Source organism: Ictidomys tridecemlineatus, chromosome 2, assembly GCF_052094955.1.
Source record: "Ictidomys tridecemlineatus isolate mIctTri1 chromosome 2, mIctTri1.hap1, whole genome shotgun sequence".
Taxonomy (NCBI): domain Eukaryota; kingdom Metazoa; phylum Chordata; class Mammalia; order Rodentia; family Sciuridae; genus Ictidomys; species Ictidomys tridecemlineatus.
The window spans coordinates 70,642,314-70,655,513 of record NC_135478.1 but is presented as its reverse complement, the minus strand read 5'-3'; the positions used below and the strand labels follow the sequence as shown (position 1 = coordinate 70,655,513).

Sequence of the window (13,200 nt, the reverse complement as noted above, 5' to 3'; positions counted from 1 at the left end):
CAGGGCACATACAGGATTGCCTGGAGCCCTTAGTTTAGGCAATGATTTAGCAGATAAAACTACACGTGACATACATATTTTCTCTGTACTAGAAGAAGCTATAAATTTTCATGAAAGATTCCATGTCAATGCTAATACTTTACAAAAGCGTTTTAAAATAACTAAGGAACAAGCTAGACAAATAATAAAACAATGTCAAAATTGTGTGACCTTTTTACCACAAGTTAATCTTGGAGTCAATCCTAGAGGATTGATGCCTAACCATATTTGGCAGATGGACGTCACACACTTGCCAGAATTTGGAAAATTAAAATATTTGCATGTTACAATTGATACTTCTTCTGGATTTTTGATGGGCTCCCTTCATGCCGGCGAAAAAACTAAAGATGTTATAGCTCATTGCTTACAAAATTTTGCCACTGTGGGCATTCCAAAACAGTTAAAAACAGATAATGCCCCTGGTTATACGTCTACTTCTTTTAAACAATTTTGCTCATCATTTGGCATTGCTCATATAACAGGAATCCCATACAATCCACAGGGTCAAGGCATAGTTGAAAGAGCTCATCAAACTATTAAAATGTACTTATTAAAGCAAAAAGATGGAATTGGGAAGGGGTATATATTCCCCAAAGATAAACTTAAAATAACGCTTTTTACTCTAAACTTTTTAAATTTGGATTCATCAGGACTTAGTGCTGCAGAAAGGCATATGTGTCCAAAAAATGTACATAAGCCCAAGGTACTTTGGAAAGATATTCTAACAGGACAATGGAAAGGTCCTGACCCAGTAATTGTCTGGAATCGGGGGTCTGTTTGTGTGTTTCCACAGGAAGAACAGCAGCCGATTTGGATTCCAGAGAGATTAACCAAGGTTCTGACCCAGAACAGCAGCCGATTTGGATTTCAGAGAGATTAACCAAGGTTCTGACCCAGTGATTGTCTGGAGTCGGGGGTCTGTTTTTGTGTTTCCACAGAGAGAACAGCAGCCGATTTGGATTCCAGAGAGATTAACTAAAGCGATTTCTACAGACCAAAAAGAAGATGATTTAGCTCAAATCCATAATAGCTGATATCCAAAACTCCAATTTGGCTATCCTTACATCTGCGACAGAACCAGGATGCTTTTTTCAATATCTATTTTATTATTGCCCTTTCCCATATCATGAAGTTCTATTTTATTTTTTTGAGCTCATACAGACCTAGGTTAATGTTTTGCTGATCAGTTCTATTTTTTTTTTTTTTGACTATAGAGTTTTTAAACATTGCAATAGAGATTTTACCTGTAAAAAGTTATAAGGCCTTTACTATTGTGTTATGTGTTGTATGTATTATATTATGTGTGCACACTTGTGTTTTGTGTTATATGTTTGAATGTACGTATGTCCAATGTACATATTTCTATATATCATATATGATGAGCGCTCATGAAAAGATGGATCCAAATATTTTTTTTTTTTATTCACGTGATTTAAATGGTTTAATTTAAATTGGGTAAATAACTGTTAAGAATTGTTTTAATATGTAAACAAAAAAGGAGGTTAACAGATCTGTTTGTTTACTCTCACCTTTAGTTTTCATTATATTTAATAATTCTCTTCACTATAATGTAAATTGTTAAGAAAATTGTTTTCTTTTAGTGTCTTCTGGAATGTTACCTAATTTTTTCTTTAGCCATTATTGCCAGAATTTCTATCTTCATCCCAGTGCCGATGAAGATAATATAAATTGTTAAGAAAATTGTTTTCTTTTAAGAAAATTGTTTTCTTTTAGTGCCTTCTGGAATGTTACCTAATTTTTTCTTTAGCCATTATTGCCAGAATTTCTATCTTCATCCCAGTGCAATGCCGAAGTCTGGCTTGGCACAAATCAGGAGCCACTTGTCAAAAAGAAACTAACTTTATTTTTAGAACTACAAACGCCAAACAAAACAGCTCCAGGGAAAAACCCTCAGAGCCCAACTGCCACCACCGGCTTCCACAAGCCTCTCTCCCCAACACCCGCCTTTTCCTCCCACAATCCTCCTCCTCTTGAGGCCGATTGGCTGGGTTGCGTGGGCAGAGCCAAAGAAGTCACCCAATGAGCAGCTCCGTGGAGGAGCCAATCAGCTAGATGTTGCTGGGGCAGCTGTGAGCCAATCATCAGCTGGCAGTCTGAAGGGCAGGGAAACAGCCCAATGAACATCACCGCAGAGGAGCCAATCAGCTAGATGTTGCTGGGGCAGTCTGAAGCTTGCTGGCAGCTGGAAGTTTGCTGGGGCCCCTTTGGCTGTGGCTCTCAACATCTCCCCCTCTCTGTTTAAACAACAAGCATGTGGCTTATGGACCGTGCCTGCCTTAGGTTGTCCAATACATATGGTCCTTACCCGTCTTCGGATGAGCTGACCTCAGGGCGTCAGCCTCCTGTCTTAGGTTGGTACCATTGTAATTGGATCTTACCCGTCATTGACTACCGGTCCAGTACAGCCACACCTGTGGAGAGGTCTCAGCGGGGGGGGGGGGGGGGGGGGGGGGGGGTGAGGTTCTTTGCCTCACCTCTGTTGACCCCCAAATTTTAGCTGAATGATCATGACAAGCAGAAGGGAGGAAGATATACCAAGTCAATTGACGGCTCCTTTTGGGAAAATTGTACCACCGATGATATCATCAGCAAAAATATCCCAACACTACACAAGTCGCTGCACCAACAGATAGTTCACAATGCATACAAGTGACACATAGTTCTGTAAGCAGTTCAGTGTAAGTTCTGTAAGCAGTTCAGTGATGGCTATTGCAGAAACTGTAGATTAGTTTTATCTTTGTCTTCACCGGCACAGGGATGAAGATAGGAATTCTGGCAATAATGACTAAAGAAAAAATTAGGTAACATTCCAGAAGACACTAAAAGAAAACAATTTTCTTAACAATTTATATTATCTTCATCGGACCCGCCCCCGCGGGCCACGAGACTCCAGCGCGACGGTGAGAGCAAAAAGCTGGTGAGGTGGAGCTGGCCACCGCCCCCCCCCGCCCCCCAATCCCATTCTCACGTGCACCTGGACTCAGGGCCCAGGAACCCATTTCTCCTGTCCTATTCGCACCACAGGTCCCAGACCCCGGCTCAGCACCAACCAGACGTGAATTTCCAAACCTCCTCCCCAGCCCCGGGTTCCCGACCCCGCCCACCGGCTTGAGCTTACCTGGAGTGCAGCGTGGGCGGCTCCGCAACGCGGTCTCCGCCTCCAGTCGAGCTTCCCTGGGTCTTTAGGCGTGCGGGGAGAGGCGTTGCCACCGCGCTGCGCGGGTTGCGGGCCACAGGGCCGCAACTTGAGCCGGTGCAGGAGCAGACCCCTCCCTCCCCGGCCCAGCGCTCAGCCCGTCAGCCACCCTCCCCGCCCCTCGCGCGGATCGTGCGCAAAGCTGCCCAGGCCGGCGACGCGACCCTCTGCCCCGCCCCATCTAACTGAGAATTTTCCCATTGGTCGAGAAGCCCGGCAACCCATGCCGATTGGACCGTTGCACAGAGAAGACGCCTTACCATTGGCCCTCGAGGTTGTCAGTTTGGCCAACGACCGGCCCCCTCGCGGAGAGGCCGAGGCCTCTGCACCTGCCTGGAACGTTGGTGGAGGCCAGGGGCTCGGGACTGCCCCCTCCAGGCTGTCTTCTGAGGACGTTCTCAGATTGTCCGGCCTCGAAAGCGGGGATTGGGCACCGCCGGCGACTCTTCCCTACACTCCGGCAGTGTTGTGTCCATCACCAACCCTAGTTCGCAGGTATCCTCCAGCGCTGGGCGCTGCGCTCAGATCCCTTCTACTACCGTCGAATTGTATCCCTCACGTAATCGGTGATGGAGAGTTCTGCTACTTACCTCATTTTATTTACATTTTAGGGACAAAAAAACGAGGCTCAGAGAGGTTCTTGCTTTAGATGACGGGTTTAGTTGTCCGACTTCGGGATCTGGGAACTCTCGCACTCTCACCGCCCACCTGCAGCCCCTGCGGAGTTGCGTTCTTGGCTTAGTGAGGCTGTGGAGTGGAAGAGGGCAGGAACGGAGTCCTTGGTAAACTTCCTCCCCCACCGGGCCTTGATCTACAGAACCCTTGGGCTTTCACCATCCTGCAGTTCCTCTATGACCCCCTTTTCACCTCCTGGTGGCCTGGACACAACTCTCAGCCTGGGTACGGGATGTTATGTTTCTTCTCACTCCATTCTGGTGTCCCTTTCCCCTGTATTACCTGGAGTGATAAAGGAACATTGTGGGATTTTGGCTACCTTCTGCTGAGATCAGCACAAGCCTCATTTTCCGTCCCATACTGAGAGCACCAACCTCCTCCCTGCAGTGATAACCCTAGGCCAGCTCCACTTACCTTTGTGGTTTCAGGGGAACCAACAGGAATGTTATCCAGTGGGGCTAGTTTTTGGAGAGTGAGTCAGTGAACCTGGCTCATATTTGGTTCTAAACCTTTCGTACCCTGATGAACCTGGAGATGACTAGTTCCTAGGTTCCTTGTATTCCCCAAGACCACAAGAGGAGCAAATTTACCTGCAGACAGTACTAATGGAAGTACACTTAGATCTAATACAGACACTTAGATCTAATCCAACTATTTAGAGACTCCAGTTGTTCACCCAAGTTGCTTGGTCAGAACAAAGGAAGTGGCGTGGGTCAAACCCTCACCATTGGTACCACCATTGGGTCCCCCTGAGTCCTGGCAGACATAATAAATCAATTTCAGCATGACACAGCCACTACCAATCCATTATTTTTTGCCATTTGATGTGAAAGCCATTTGGCATCTAGGCATAGGAATGCTGTTTGCAGCTGGCGGCGGAACTCAAGAGCCCTTGTGAACAATGTAGCTCTCTTCCTGTGGAGCTGCACTGTGGGTAACATCTTGACTCAGATGCTATGTGGCTGGGCAGAGGGTGTTTAGTTTACTCCTTACGGGAGATTTAATAAGTCTGTCACAGGGCATCTCTTCAAGGACATCAGACCCTGCTACTCCTGGAGCCCTTATTGTGATGACCTCGTAGTCACGTACCACCTCCTCCTTACACTCATTTATAAGACCCAGATCCTGCTTGTTCAACATCACTATGTCTTAGCTCTATGGACTGTATGGTCTGGCAGCTCAGAGGGAGATCGCTGGCACTAGCCAAACAGGATTGTGCTGCTGCTGTTCTATAGGAAGGGAGCTGCATGTCTGGATAGGACTGCCACCTACTGGACATGAGTCCTAGAGTGTCTGGAGTTCTCTTGAAAGGCTTCTATAGGTTCCTGAGGCATACAGTTACAACAGCTAGAGAGCTGGGCAGAATGTGCTGTTGGGTCGTTCTGGGTTAGATTATTGCGTTTGCTTCTCTGAGCTGCAGTTTTCCATAGGGTGTCAGTGCTCCAGGTCAGGGTCAGGACATCAGGGTCTTCAACACAGGCCAGTGGATATAATCCAGTCACCATTTTGACTTCAACTGGATGGCATAACTGCTCAGTGTTTATGTCTGTAAACTGGGTGAATAAGAATTGTGGACTGAGGGCTAGGGCTGTAGCTCAATGGCAGAGTGCTTGCCTAGCAAGTGTGAGGCACTGGGTTTGATCCTCAGCACTACATTAAAGAAAAAAATATATATGTATATATATTTTAAAAACCCGTGGACTAAGGCACTGGGTTTAGAGTTCTTAACACATTGTCAGTATTCTTAATGTAGTTGTCATAGTTTGTTGAACACTCACTTTGGGGCAGGCCCTGGGCCTTTGGTCCTTGACTCTCCAACTATGCAGTGCTCAGGCCCCTGATATACCTCTGAAGCCACCGGGGACAGGAAGCCCCAGGGAATGTCTCTATCTTTTTGAGACTAGCTCCAGTGAGTTCCCATCTGCTCACCTGGTACAGCTCAAACTGGGCCAGCCCCTCATCCTTGAGGCCTGGACCTGCAGAAGAACAGTCCACATGGGGGCTCAAAAGCTTTAGTAGCTCAGGTGTGGCTGAATGGCCTGGTCAAGGGTCTGGGCTGTGTCCTGATACAGGAACATCAGGAATTAGGGCTGCAGTGGGGAGAGGGGCAGAGGCTAGAGAGGCAAACTGGAGCGGGGAAGCCAAGAGGATGTCCAGAACAGAGGATGGATGAGTCCAGAGGTCGGGTTTAGGGGACAGGGATTGGAAGACTAGGACCAAGTCAGAGGGGGGCGGTCTGCAAGCGAGCATCCCTGTGCCCTTCCAGGAAGGAGAGCAGGGTGGACAGGTGACATGGTGTCCGCGAGGGCACAGGCTCAGGGACATTCGATTTTCCGAAGACACCTCAGCTGGCTGAGGAGCCCTGGAGACCAGCAAGGCCATGGGGTCACGTGGCGCTCAGACGCCAGCACAGCTTCCAGACTTGACGCAGCTCTACTGCAGCCCCTGAGCGACAGCGCGAAGAGCCAACCGGGCCCTGCTCTTAGGTGCTCTACTCTGCCCTTCATCTCCTAGTCCAATGACTAAGTGCACTGGCAGAGGGTGGGGCGGGGCTTGAGCTGGCGACTGTGCCGCGCGGGCGCGGTACCCGGAAGTCGGCGGCAGCGGCGGCGGAGGCGGAGGCGGTGAGTGCGCGGCGGGCGACAAGGCCTGGACAACACTGCTCCCTGCGGGGTCGGCCGGGGATCGGGGACTCGGGGTTCTTGGGGCTCCGGTGGGACCGAGCTGCATCAGGGCGAGGCAGGCTGCACCAGGGCGAGGCGGGCTGCACTTCTTCGCCGTGCCTCAGTTTCCCTTTTCCAAGGCGTAGTGCGGAAATCTGGCGGCCTGGCTCAGGGATTCTGTTGGGTCCAGGGAGACCAGACCACCCTGGCCAACGAAAGCATCCCATGCAGTACTGGAAGGCGTTTGCCGCGTTCAGGTTGAGACCGCTGGCACACAGGAGCAAACTCGCTGAGGGAATGCTGAGATTGGTGGGGTATGGAGCTTCGTGGTCGCAGCAGAGTGGTAGGATGCGGCCTCAGCCAGCGTCAGGGACTACTCTGGAGCCGAGTCATGCTGGCCCATCCCCCATGCTATCGCGCCACAGCAGGATGACAGCTGTTGCCCCTTTAGAGTAAGTAGCAAGTGCTGGGTCATCCCAGTGCCTGGATGCGGCCTTCCTGGGGGTATCTTGAATAGTTAAACCCCCACCTCAACCCTACCTGGAAGGCAGGGGTGTGGACTGGGCAGGACTTCACCCAGACCAGGCCTGGTCCCACTGCTGGACTAGGCCTGTATTCTCTTGGGCAATGGACACAGAGGGCCAGTTGCTGAGAATCCCTACCTTGTGCCTAGCACCTCTCCCATACTCCTTGGCTTCCTTCTGGGTCACAGCTTTGGAGTGAACTTTCTACCCTTGGATAAGTCCCTGAGCTTCTGGAGCCTCTTTATCCAATGGAACAGCCCATGCTGTGGGTGGGCCAGGTCTTTCATACCTCTCTGGACCCACCGACTGCTATTTTGCTACCACTCTGGCTCAGCCATCTTCCATGAGAAAGATGTGATGGCAGCAATAAGAGGCAGCTGTGTGGTGCTTAGGAAGGTATCCTCACACTTGCTCAATTACCCTCTGGGTAACTTTTTGGGGTAAGTATTTATTAGTCCAACCCTTTTTATAGTGAAGAAAATTCAGGCTAAGGGGACAGGTGGAGTTTCCAAGGTCATTTAGGGCTAGGACTGGCTCCCAGTGCTTCTATTGTACCTGGGCCCCCTTCCCAGGAGCACTTCTGAATCAGGTGATCTGTCTGGTGGAGTGGTAGTATTGGGGAGAGTGACTCGGATGGGCACAGCAGAACCTCTGCCTCCTCTGGGATCCCCAGGATCCCAGCACCCTGGTGGGGCTGGGTGACATGTTCTGGTATTCTCACCTCCTTGGGCCCCTATAGCAAGGGTTCTCAGTTCCAGGTTTTCATGTTACTTGCATGTCCTTGGACTGCAGGCCTCTCAATCTGAGCACCTGCCTGCTCTGATGAGTGATGACAGTAGCGTTTTCCTAAATGAAGATGATTGGCTACCACAGCTCCGCCTGGGCTGCTCTGCCCCTATGCTTCATTGATGTCTTTACTTGTACATTGTTATTCCAATCGTGTTTCATGATGAATATAATTACTTGCAATATTGTGGGGTCTGGATCTGTCCCTACCTTCTAAGACAGATGGTGGTTCTTATGACTACTTTCTGTGTCAGATGGTGATCTCTGCTGTCATCCTGATGTCTGCCCACGGGTGCTACTTTTGAGAATGTCTGTGGAGAGAGTGGGTCTGTAGAGAAATGATGTAAGACTGGGAGGCCTGGAGGATTTCAAGAAGTGGGACCGTGCTTGTCATTGACACTCTAGGTGGGTGAGAACTGGGGTCCATCCTTTGGTAATGTATCAATCAGCACATCATAGCAACATGGGTGAGTCTGGCATTTGTTATTCCTTACCAGGGGTTTGGTGATGGGCTCTGTGAAAAAAGGTCATTCCAAATCAACTGAGCTGTTCTTTGAGGTTATTGGTGCAGATTCTCCCCTCCCCTTCATCTCTATTTTCTTTTTTAGATTGCAAAAATAATATATGCTCACTTAAAAAATGAAAAAGGCTGACCTCCATCTCCTGGATGGCTGGTATACCTGCTGACATTTGAAAGTGCATTATCAAGTACCATACTAACCATTTTTTATTTTTATTTTTTGTGGTACTGGGGATTGAAGTCAGGAGCACTGTACCTCTAAACTACATTCTTAACACCACTTCCTCATCCCCCTTTTTAAAATTTATTTTTCTGTAGTTGTATATGGACAGAATGCCTTTATTTTGTTTGTTTTTTATGTGGTGCTAAGGATCAAACCCAGTGCCTCAAACATGCTAGGCAAGTGCTCTGCCACTGAGCTACAGCCCCCAGTCCTGTCCCCCCTTTTTATTTTTTTAAACATATTTATTTATTTTTAAAAGTTTTTTTAGGTGGATACAATATCTTTATTTTATTTTTATGTGGTGTTGAGGATTGAACCCAGTGCCTTGCGCATGCCAGGCAGGCACGCTACCACTTGAGCCACAAACCCAGCCCCTGTCCCCCCTTTTTAGAGACAGAGTCTCACTAAGTTGCTTGGACTAGACTTGAACTTACAGTCCTGCCTCCCAAGGAGCTAGGATTATAGCACATGCCACCGTGCTCAGCTTTGTGCATTTTTGCATGTGTGGTGTTTGCCATACTGGAGATGGAACCTAGATGTTCTCTGTCACTGAGCTACATCATAGCCCTTTTTATTTTTTATTTTGGAAGGGTCTTGCTAAGCTGCTGAGGATGACCTTGAACTTGGAATCCTGGCCTCGAATTGCTGGGATTACAGACTACAGGGCCTGGACATGCTTACTTTTAAGTGCTAGCTTTTGTCCTTTTTGAGCAGTTAAGAATGTCCTCTTTTCTTTCTTCTTCTTCTTCTTTTTTTTTTTTCTTATACACCACGTAGGCCATAAGGACTACCTTAATGCTGAGCCTGTCTTTCTGTTGTGGGGAAGCCAAGTATCCTGCCAGAAGCATGAGATGCAAGGGTCACTCTGTGTCCAAAGCTTTGTATCATGACCATGATGTGTCTTATTTGTGCTGCTCCTTTAAACTATAAAAGGAGAATGACATCATGGTATAAGGATGAAAAAAATGTCCTTAAAACATTGCAAAGATCTGAGGGGAGAGTATCACTGTAGAAAATCTGTCATGGTAAAATGTCATGTAATAGCTAAAATGAGAAAGTGCAGCTTGCTGAGCTCTTACTGCTGTTATGAGAGGAGAGTAGGGTGTTGCTATGGATTGGCCACTCAGAGGATTTCAGGATGTCAGGGCTTTCTCAGCCAAGGTCCCAGGAACAGTGACACTTTTCTGTGTGTGTTTACCTCCTTTGTTGGTTGCTGCTGGAAGCCCATATCACATAATATCACATGTCTTTGTCTGTTCTGTCCTACCAATAGAGCAACTCCACCCTAGGAGATGCCACAGCTGATAGTGACAGCCATGCCATTGCAGTTAGACAGTTAGTGGAGTTAGGTACCTGGCTGCTTAGCCCTGCTGAGTTGCTCTCTAGAAGTCTCTGGGACTCTGACCTTTTCTTGGCCTTTCCAGAGTTTGGATAGCTGTAAAACATACTCCCTACATGTTGTAAACTACTTGGTGTAAATTAAGTGGGTCAGCTTGTTGTGGGGCTCAGATAACCTCTGTCCAGAGCCTTGATACATGCATCTCTGGTAGACCATCTTGCTGGGAACTGTGAACCCCTCTTTTCCATGTGTACTGACCCTGTGTCTAAATAAAAATACCTCTCTTCCCTTGTGTGTGTATTTCTTCATCTGTCATTGCTGCATCCTGATTCTGCACTTTTCCCTTGTGCCACATGCCCTCTTTGCCTTTTTAGCTGACAAAGGGAAGTGTTCCTTGTCACCTCAAGGGCCACAGGGTGATAGGTAAATAGTGTTGTTGAAAGATAGCTCAGCTGCTCCACCCTCTACCAAGGTGTTTTTTTTTTTTTTTTTAACCAGGGCTGATCTGTTCTTATCTAGTCTCCTGTGTACAGGCAACTCACCTTAAGCTATCCCCACCTTCTTATTTCCCTCACCTTTTCTGCCAGTACTAGCAGGGTGAAGAGGGCAAGGTGTGCAAACTTTCTTCTGGATGGCAGCTTTTGGGACTGGAAAATTACTCTTTTTCCTGCCATGAAATACACCTATTGAGAACACACAAGTTCTTGGCATCTAGCTAGATGGATTCTACAAAGTGATCCTAGTCAGGAAATCACCATCCATGCCAGGACATGGAAGCTATCACCCACACTCACGTATCTCCCTCAAGTCCCCCAGCTGTTCCAGAGATTAGGTGGCTCTGCCTTGCTTCTGTCCCTATGGGCCTTGATTATTTCTGGCCTCTGAACAAATGTCTGAGGTGATAAGCTTTCTCCTAGCTGGGTCTCCCTGCTACCTCAGGAGCTGAGCTTGTTGCTGTCTTCCACTACATGTTGCTCCAGGGTAGAGACACTATTTTGGAAGGACACAGACTTGCTTCAAGTTCCAGGATGTTGGGACTGTAGGTCTATCTCAGTTTATAGTACATAGTTTTGGGTGCTAAAATAGCAGCCTTTGGCAAGAACTGTCTGGCTACATAACCTCAGGGCAGATTGGAATGGCAGGAGCATGTGTGTGAGCAAGCAATCACATAGTCAAATTGGAGGCCAGAAAGGGATTCAGGGATTGGGCTTGTACTTATATAACAACTTGATCTTTTAAGAGCTCAAGGTCAAAAGAACCATCATAATCTCTTTCAAAGATTCAAAGACAGTGTCCTCAGTGACATAAGGAGACTTTTTTCTTTTTGGTACTTGGAATTGATCCTAGGGGCGCTTAAACACTGAGCCATATTCCCAGCCTTTTTTTTTTTTTTTTACTTTTTTTTCTCTTAAATTTTTTCTAATCTTATTTCACAATACAGTCTTTGTATTTAAGAACTGTTTTTGCTGTTTGACAATTAGAGCTGTCACTGAAGCAATTAAAATTTGTGTAATCAGTATGAGACATGTTCCTTGTGCTTTAACAGGCAGGGGATAGACAGGTGAAAGCAGTTGCAGGTTATGGAACAGGTGTGTGGATGCCCATATCCTGCCAGCTGCACTATAAGTCCATGAGACAAAGTCCCAGGAGTCAGTACCCAAATTGGTGATCTATGGGCAAGGGCAGACAGGTGGTCAACAGTCTTAAAACTCTTAGCCACTGGGAATTGCCAATGGAACCATGGTGAGAGCATTTCCTGCCACTGCATACCTGGTGTCATTGGATATTTGGGGACAGTTGGCCAGGTCTGCTTATAGAATATAACCTATTTGTTTGTACGTGTGTGAGTGCTTGCTGAGAAACCTATGACAGCACACATAGCCCTCCAGGTGGGTCTTCTGTCTGATGTATCATTAGAAAAATGTTTCCAGCAAGTATGTGCTCCTGTATAGCCCAGGCAATGGGAGCAACAACTGTAGTCTCCACTGGCTCTAAGAGCTGCCAGTTGTGGCAGCCAGAGATGTGGAGTCTTGGACTTGACATGAAGAAGCTAAATGGAGTGGATGGACAAGCTTGCAGCGAATGCAAGTGAATAGGGTGGAACGGGCTATTGGTGAAATGCCAGAGGAGATGATGCTGGTCAGTGGGGTGGTTGGCCAGCTTGGTTAGTGTGTGATGCCTATTACCTGCAGGCAGATTGGGTCTATAGTGCTCAGGAGGGTGGCTTTGATTCCTCTCTAGGCTAAACCATATCCTGCAGTGTTGAAGCCTTTCATGTGTGACTGCAAAGCCCCGTTGACATGGTCCTTGGGTCCCTCTGGTCTCTCCATCTAGTGGACCTTTGTCAGAGTGATGGGCCTTATCTTCACTCTTGTAAGAGTGACTGCCATCATTGCCATGTGCTCTTGGCATGTGGCCAAGTCTTTGAGCAGGTCTGTCTGTGTCATTTTCTTGTTGTACTCTTTTTAGACAATGCATGGAGTGAGATTTGGGGCTTGGCTCACCTGGAGATTCTTGTCCTCCTCAGAGAAGTGGTTTAGCCCATTTCCACTTGGCCTTTAGGAAGAAAAGGCCCTGCTGATTCCTCTGAGAATTCCAAGAGAGAAGGAAGAGCCCCAGGCTTGACCCGGGGTGCCAAGGGATGTTGATGTCAGAGGCAGTTGGTGGGCAGATAGTACATTGCATGTTGGGAAAGTTCTTAAAAGCATTATCAGCATATATAGGCCAGGAATGCCTGAAAGCTCTGTTCCTTTCAGCCAGCACCATGCACCAAGAATAACTTGAGCCAAATCCAAGATGTGTTCTTCCTGTTTTGCAGAATTACAGGTTGTTAGGCCAGGAGAATTTGAACTGTGATTCTGGGAAGACTTCCACTGGCGTTCTTAGAGGATGGGAAGTCCTTGGCTGCAATATAAAAGGGGCTCTTTCTTTCCATTCACATCTTGCATATCCTTCTAGCCCAGGGCCTGGGTATGCTCAGGGACTCCCAGGTGTGGGTAGAAAGCACTGGGGGGTTTTCTCCCTGAGAGTGACCTGTACCATGTTCCTGCGTGGGCTCTGGCAGCACTCAGGGTTCAGCATTGGTGACCATCTCTGGGACCTCCCTGGCAGGGTCAGTAGAGGCAGTGAGTAAACCAAGCAGGTTTATTCCCAGGCCTCCCTGAACACAAACTACACATGTTCTTTGGTCATTTGTTTCGGTGGGGGCTGGACA

General features: G+C 47.7%; 2 protein-coding genes across 22 annotated transcripts in view; one reads left to right on the top strand and one right to left on the bottom strand.

Annotated features, from left to right (window-relative positions):
* Window positions 1–3,377, bottom strand: part of Arvcf (ARVCF delta catenin family member) — a 58,512-nt gene extending 55,135 nt beyond the window's left edge. For 8 of the 16 annotated variants that reach the window (XM_078038732.1, XM_078038733.1, XM_078038736.1 and 5 more), the window contains exon 1: window positions 3,179–3,377. The gene's annotated coding sequence lies outside the window, so the exon portion shown is untranslated. The remainder of the gene's footprint in view (window positions 1–3,178) is intronic. The other 8 variants (XM_021732705.3, XM_021732707.3, XM_021732708.3 and 5 more) reach the window with 2 other exon arrangements.
* Window positions 3,378–3,578: 201 nt separating this feature from the next.
* The window catches only part of Tango2 (transport and golgi organization 2 homolog), a 38,908-nt gene continuing 29,286 nt past the window's right edge, over window positions 3,579–13,200 (top strand). The window contains exons 1-2 of one of the 6 annotated variants that reach the window (XM_078038760.1): window positions 6,526–6,555; window positions 8,159–8,309. The gene's annotated coding sequence lies outside the window, so the exon portion shown is untranslated. Of the gene's footprint in view, window positions 3,752–6,416; window positions 6,556–6,675; window positions 7,047–8,158; window positions 8,310–13,200 lie in introns of those variants that run through there. The other 5 variants (XM_013362519.4, XM_005334548.5, XM_040291082.2 and 2 more) reach the window with 5 other exon arrangements.